Below are 7,764 nucleotides of genomic sequence, written 5' to 3'. Positions count from 1 at the left end.
TAAACTTCATTTTGGGGTAACAAATAGTTGACAAGGAAAATTTCTCTACTCAAAAATGTTTTAATCATTAAATATGAGAAAGATTTAATTAAAAAAAGAGTATCACCATTTTGTAATTCCTAATGAATTAACAGATCTATACAAATAGCCATCAATGGCCACCAACAGACATTATGCGGCCCTTAATGGAAATACGCAACACAATTTATGAGGTAGCCAAGCCAAAAAACTCAAACCTCTAAATCTAACCACCAGCCTATAGGAAATGCAGGGGCAAGGGAACAAGTTAAATGATATCACAGGTATGCAACTAGTCAAATCAAGACTGAGGGAAATTGTACAGGATAAACAAACTAATTTCTTCAACAAACCTGGACCTTTATAAGGGGCTGTCATGAGGGGGATGGAACTGGCCAAAAGACTACACAGAAGAAGCCTTCTGTTACCTTCTAGTAATTTATTCTGTAACACTCATGATGGGATCTCTGCTTCAATCCTACTCTCATCCACTTCCAAGGGTCTCTGGTTCACTTTCATATACTATTGCTTGAAGCTGGCTATCCCCTGACCTTAGTGCTAAAACGTCCCTTTATTTGTGAAGTTCTGAGATATTCCCTTGAATTGAAAAGACATGGGGCTACACCAGCTTCACTTCCATCTTTCTCATCTCTCCTCCATAAGTTTCATTATTTCCTTCTGAGTTGCGACGACCTGAATTTCTGTTTCAAATCATCTGTGCCTCCTTCCATGCAAGATGGCCTTTTATCCCCACCCAATGCCATATGACTTGCATTGCCTACAACAGTTGGGTTATACTTCCCTGACTGATTTTCACTTTTGCCATATGACTCACCCAACTAAGCCAATCCAACGTGAGTGGAAATGAAATGTATGCCAGGTCTGAACAAATGCTTTCACTGCATGTTTCTACCAGTTCTGTTTCTTTTTCCTTTAGTCAGAAGAAAAGCATGTCCCAAACAAGAGTTTATTCCTTCAGCCTGAATCCTGGAAATGAGATGATTACTGAAGAAGATCCCTAGCCAGGTGCAACTAACATAACCTGAGCAAGAAACAAACCCATATTGCCGTAAACTACTGAGATGTTAAAGTTAGTTGTCAGTGCAGCAAACCTAGCAAAACCTAATACTTGGTAATAAAAGAGATAGACAGGATTTTTAAATATCTACAAAAGATTTTTGTAAAAGTAGTCCGCAACTTCTTTTCCTTTAGAACTTAATTCATTAAAAAAAAAAAAGTCTCAAGAGAAATGAAACATATTTCCACACAAAAACTTGTACATGTATGTTTACAGCAGTATTATTCATAATGTCCCAAAAGTAGAAGCAATCCAAATGTCAATTGATCAATGAGTTAAATAAAATGCTATCTATCCATACAATAGAATTTTATTCAGCAATAAAATGAATTAAGTATGGATGCATGCTACAAATGGTTGAACTTGGAAAACATTTTGCTAAGTCAAAAAAGTCAGTCAAAAAGACCACATATTGTATGATTCCATTTATGCAGATGTATGGAGTTTCTCTGGGGGATGATTAGGGTGATTTAAAACTAATTGTAAAAGGTGGATAGCTCTGTACATATGCTAAAAACGACAGAACTGTACACTTTAATATAAGGGTAAGTTACATGCAATTGTGAATTTTAAGGCTGTTATTTTTAAAAGTCTGTAAGTGGATGTTTTTAAAAAGTTCTATCACTATAAATGAAATAAGTCAATTTTCTGCTCTAAAGCTGTACAAGTTTACTTTGCAAACTAGGAGAACATACTGGAGTAACAACCTGAGTAAAAAGCCCTAAGTACCTAGAAAAGAGTACATAAATAGCATACTTCAGAAAACATTCAGGATACAAGCCTGGAGTAAAAAAGATTTTTAATTGATTCTAAGTGTAACTTAAGATGATATGGATTCAAAAAAACAAGCCTTCAGAAAACAAAGTAACCCAGAAACCTTTGTTCAAGGTCAAAGCAACCAATTACTATGAACTGTTCTCTACACAGGTACAGTCAAATTGTTCTTCACTTTGGAAAAATATAAATCAGTCAATAAATAGTCAGTGAGCACAGTGGGCCGTTAAGATACATAAGGGTTATCTCTCAGTCATTTGCAAATCCTCAAATTTGGAAATAAAATCGTGGCACCTAATTTTGCCTATACAGTGAAGTAAAGTAACCATAACAAAGTTAGGCGATTGTTGGGAAGAAAAGCAGAAAGTCGTTACATCTTCTGAGTAAAGTGGTCATATCTGGAAGTGAGTGACTCACTCCTACACATAAGGCTCCTAATCTTGTGCCTAAACATAATTATAAAAATTACTAGCTCCTGGGCCTTCAAGGTCTCAAACAACTGAAACAAATAATACAAGAATGACATCTCTGCATACAGAGTATGAGGATAGGAAGAGGGACGGATACACACACAGAACAACCACACCTTCTTCCTTTTCTCAACAACTTTACAAACTAGTCCAGGAAACTAGACAATCAAGCAATGGTGCTGTCACGGAGTCTGACAATAATTTAAAACAAAATCGTACCCGTTTTGTGCCAGGCCCATACTAGGCATATTACATCAACACTAGCTAATTTAATTTCTGACAAGCCCATAGGAGGGGGCTTGTCTAGACCGCAAAGTATCTGACCTCAGATCACACAGAGTCAGGCTGATGAGGTCAGAATCCAAGCCGCACCATTCAGCATGAAATCCTCACTTTTAATCGTTAAGCCACACTGCTTACTGACCTTTAAAAATACACTATCAGCACTGGGGTTAGAAGGCACACTGTGGGGACCTCTCTGGGGGTCCAGTGGCTAAGACTCTGGGCTCCCGCTACAGGGGGCCTGGGTTCAATCCCGGGTCAAGGACCTAGATCCCGAATGCCATAACTGAGAGCCAGAATAGGCAAGTAAATAAATGTTTTCTAAAACATAAAATACATCTTTAAAAAAAGAGAGCACAATGTGAGGAGAGAGAGACAGAACGAGTGATATGGTCTTCATGATGAGAACATCACAAGCACATACTACAGAAGCAGCAGAATTGAGAAGAGTCCGACACTGGCAGTTATACCTCAAATAAGTAAATGAAACGACTCTGAAAATGTATCAAGTCACTAATCTAATAAAAACAGAAAGGAGACTGAGGGCAGTAGTTTCCAAATGGGGCCAACCACGTCTGGGTAAGAGATGGCTTATCAGCATCACAGTCATGACCATACCTCTGCCTTTAATCTCTCATACACAAGAAGCAGGGGGCTTCTGAGAGCTTCAAGTATTTGAAACAATTCCCTTATCTGATAAGCATTAAAATTAGTTTTAACCTATAGCAAATCTTTTACTTCTAGGATTTCTGCTTACAAAATCAAATTCCTTATGATTATACAGTGGAAGTGGGCAATACATTTAAGGGACTAGACCTGATAGATAAGAGTGCCTGATAAACTATGGAATGAGGTTCGTGACATTGTACAGGAGACAGGGATCAAGACCCTCCCCATGGAAAAGAAATGCAAAAAAGCAAAATGGCTGTCTGGGGAGGCCTTACAAATAGCTGTGAAGAGAGGCGAAATGCAAAGGAGAAAAGGAAAGATATAAGCATCTGAATGCAGAGTTCCAAAGAATTGCAAGAAGAGATAAGAAAGCCTTCTTCAGCGATCAATGCAAAGAAATAGAGGGAAAGAACAGAATGGGAAAGACTAGAGATCTCTTTAAGAAAATTAGAGATACCAAGGGAACATTTCATGCAAAGATGGGCTTGATAAAGGACAGAAATGGTATGGACCTAACAGAAGCAGAAGATATTAAGAAGAGGTGGCAAGAATAAACGGAAGAACTGTACAAAAAAGATCTTCACAACCCAGATAATCATGATGATGTGATCACTAATCTAGAGCCAGACATCTTGGAAAGTGAAGTCAAGTGGGCTTTAGAAATCATCACTACACACAAAGCTAGTGGAGGTGATGGAATTCCAGTTGAGCTGTTTCAAATCCTGAAAGATGATGCTGTGAAAGTGCTGCACTCAATATGCCAGCAAATTTGGACAACTCAGCAGTGGCCACAGGACTGGAAAAGGTCAGTTTTCACTCCAATCCCAAAGAAAGGCAATGCCAAAGAATGCTCAAACTACCACACAGTTGCACTCATCTCACATGCTAGTAAACTAATGCTCAAAATTCTCCAAGCCAGGCTTCAGCAATACATGAACCGTGAACTCCCTGATGTTCAAGGTGGTTTTAGAAAAGGCAGAGGAACCAGAGATCAAATTGCCAACATCCGCTGGATCATGGAAAAAGCAAGAGAGTTCCAGAAAAACATCTATTTCTGCTTTATTGACTATGCCAAAGCCTTGGACTGTGTGGATCACAATAAACTGTGGAAAATTCTGAAAGAGATGGGAATACCAGACCACCTGACCTGCCTCTTGAGAAACCTATATGCAGGTCAGGAAGCACCAGTTAGAACTGGACATGGAACAACAGACTGGATCCAAATAGGAAAAGGAGTGTGTCAAGGCTGTATATTGTCACCCTGCTTATTTAACTTGTATGCAGAGTACATCATGAGAAACGCTGGACTGGAAGAAACACAAGCTGGAATCAAGATTGCCGGAAGAAATCTCAATCACCATAAACACAGGGCAATGTCCTGGGGTGTTACTGAAGTTAAAAGTGTGGGACTGCCTGACTCAACAAACAAACTGCTACGCTTATTTGAACACTTTGTCTGCACCTCACAATTTTCACATCCTCCCTGGCTAAAAATTTTAAATTATTATAAAAAAGCACGCTTCAATTCTTTGATTAATTAATAATGCCTTATAACAAAATAGACATTTTATATAAAAAAGGTGAGACATTGATTCATTAAAATAAAGATTAAGCATATCAAAGAAAATCCCTAGTTAACAGTAGAGAACTAGATAACTTCAAATCATTCATTAGAGATCCTAAGAAACAAGAAATGTGTCATATATTGACAATTATTCAAAACCTGTAATTGTTTTAGTTCAAAAATGAAGCATTGGCACAATATGATTTCTTAATAGCATTCACATTAAAATAATAAGTATTAAGTGCATATAACTATGAGCAATAAAGTGATAAACACACAAAAAAAGCCCACACAACAACACACTCCTGGAAAAAGGAGTTACCAACCTATTACCTGAATAAAACAAATAAAGAGACATAGTATTATTCAAATTCTTTAAAAGTCTTAAATTATTAATTTTTAAGCTTTAATCCACAAAAGTCAGATAACAAACTTAACTTTTCTAAAACTTATAGGCAAAACTGACTGAAGACCGATGTTAACTGTGCTTTGATTTTTAAGTTAAAAAACCATATATCACATTCAGCTCTTTCTCCTTATACTTACTCTTAAAAGGTACTAAATCTAAGATTCTTTACACGGTTAAAAAAAAAAGTATCACAATTTTAGTATTTATAATCTAGCCAAATTGGCCATTTAATAATTTTTTTAATATGAGTAAGTAAAACTAAAATACAACTTCTAAGGAAATGTTTTTCTTCCCATGTTAAAATAACATGCCAATGGTTGCCAAGGACATATACTTTATGAACATTCATCTCCACAGATTCCAATTATGAAATGTGTTGCAATAAAATGGAATGCATGGAAAACACTTAAGGTGAGAATTATTTTTACAAATCTTGCCAATTTGGGAGTATTATACCTTCTATCTCCTTACTTTGACATAAAATGACCTCTAAAACATCACGAGCAGCTCATCATCCACTTACTATTGAAGCTGAAGCTTGTTTCCCCTCACTCTGTACTCAGTGAATATTCAACAGCTATTTTTATCAATAGGCTAGAGATTAAAAAAAAAAAGCTAGGTCTTTAATCTTCCTTCACCCACAACTGCGAATATAATAAATTGTTTTCTCAATTCATCTTTCTTGTGGTTAAAGGAGAGAGAATCAATACCTGGGGATAAGAAGATCAAACTTCTGACTCCAAAATCTACAATATAATATTTCAGAAATATGAGATGCATAGCTCTAAGCAGCAATAACAATTATAAAAGTAGACAGAATAATAGCTAATAACTATTGAAGTTTTTTGTACAACATATCACGTAAAGTGAGTCTGTGTTAGTTGCTCAGTCATATTCGACTCTCTGAGATCCCCTGGACTTGTGGCCACAGGACTGGAAAAGGTCAGTTTTCACTCCAATCCCAAAGAAAGGCAATGCCAAAGAATGCTTAAACTACCACACAATTGCACTCATCTCACATGCTAGTAAACTAATGCTCAAAATTCTCCAAGCCAGGCTTCAGCAATATGTGAACTGTGAACTTTCTGATGTTCAAGGTGGTTTTAGAAAAGGCAGAGGAACCAGAGATCAAATTGCCAACATCCGCTGGATCATGGAAAAAGAGAGCTCCAGAAAAACATCTATTTCTGCTTTATGGACTATGCCAAAGCCTTGGACTGTGTGGATCACAATAAACTGTGGAAAATTCTGAAAGAGATGGGAATACCAGACCACCTTACCTGCCTCTTGAGAAACCTATATGCAGGTCAGGAAGCAACAGTTAGAACTGGACAAGGAACAACAGACTGGTTCCAAATAGGAAAAGGAGTACATCAAGGCTGTAACAGTTAGAACTGGACAAGGAACAACAGACTGGTTCCAAATAGGAAAAGGAGTACGTCAAGGCTGTATATTGTCACCCTGCTTATTTAACTTCTATGCAGAGTACATCATGAGAAACGCTGGACTGGAAGAAACACAAGCTGGAATCAAGATTGCCGGGAGAAATATCAATCACCTCAGATATGCAGATGACACCACCCTTCTGGCAGAAAGTGAAGAGGAACTAAAAAGCCTCTTGATGAAAGTGAAAGAGGAGAGTGAAAAACTCGGCTTAAAGCTCAGCATTCAGAAAACGAAGATCATGGCATCCGGTCCCATCACTCCATGGGAAATAGATGGGGAAACAATGGAAACAGTGTCAGACTTAATTTTGGGGGCTCCAAAATCACTGCAGATGGTGACTGCAGCCATGAAATTAAAAGATGCTTACTCCTTGGAAGAAAAGTTATGACCAACCTAGATAGCATATTCAAAAGCAGAGACATTACTTTGCCGACTAAGGTCCGTCTAGTCAAGGCTATGGTTTTTCCAGTGGTCATGTACGGATGTGAGAGTTGGACTGTGAAGAAGGCTGAGTGCAGAAGAATTGATGCTTTTGAACTGTGGTGTTGGAGAAGATTCTTGAGAGTCCCTTGGACTGCAAGGAGATCCAACCAGTCCATTCTGAAGGAGATCAACCCTGGGATTTCTTTGGAAGGAATGATGCTAAAGCTGAAACTCCAGTACTTTGGCCACCTCATGTGAAGAGCTGACTCATTGGAAAAGACTCTGATGCTGGGAGGGATTGGGAGCAGGAGGAGAAGGTGACGACCGAGGATGAGATGGCTGGATGGCATCACTGACTCGACGGATGTGAGTCTGAGTGAACTCCGGGAGTTGGTGATGGACAGGGAGGCCTGGCGTGCTGCGATTCATGGGGTCGCAAAGAGTCGGACACGACTGAGTGACTGAACTGAACCAATAGCTAACTAGGCTCCTCTGTCTAAGGAATTCTCCAGGCAAGAATACTGGAATGGGTTGCCATTCCCTTCTCTACGGCATCTTCCTGGCCCAGGGATCAAAACCAAGTCTCGCGCTCTGAGGGCAAATTCTTTACCTTCTGAGCCACCAGGGAAGC

Source organism: Capricornis sumatraensis, chromosome 10, assembly GCF_032405125.1.
Source record: "Capricornis sumatraensis isolate serow.1 chromosome 10, serow.2, whole genome shotgun sequence".
NCBI classification, from domain to species: Eukaryota; Metazoa; Chordata; class Mammalia; order Artiodactyla; family Bovidae; genus Capricornis; species Capricornis sumatraensis.
The sequence above is the reverse complement of the archived record's forward strand: the minus strand, read 5'-3'. Positions refer to the sequence as shown.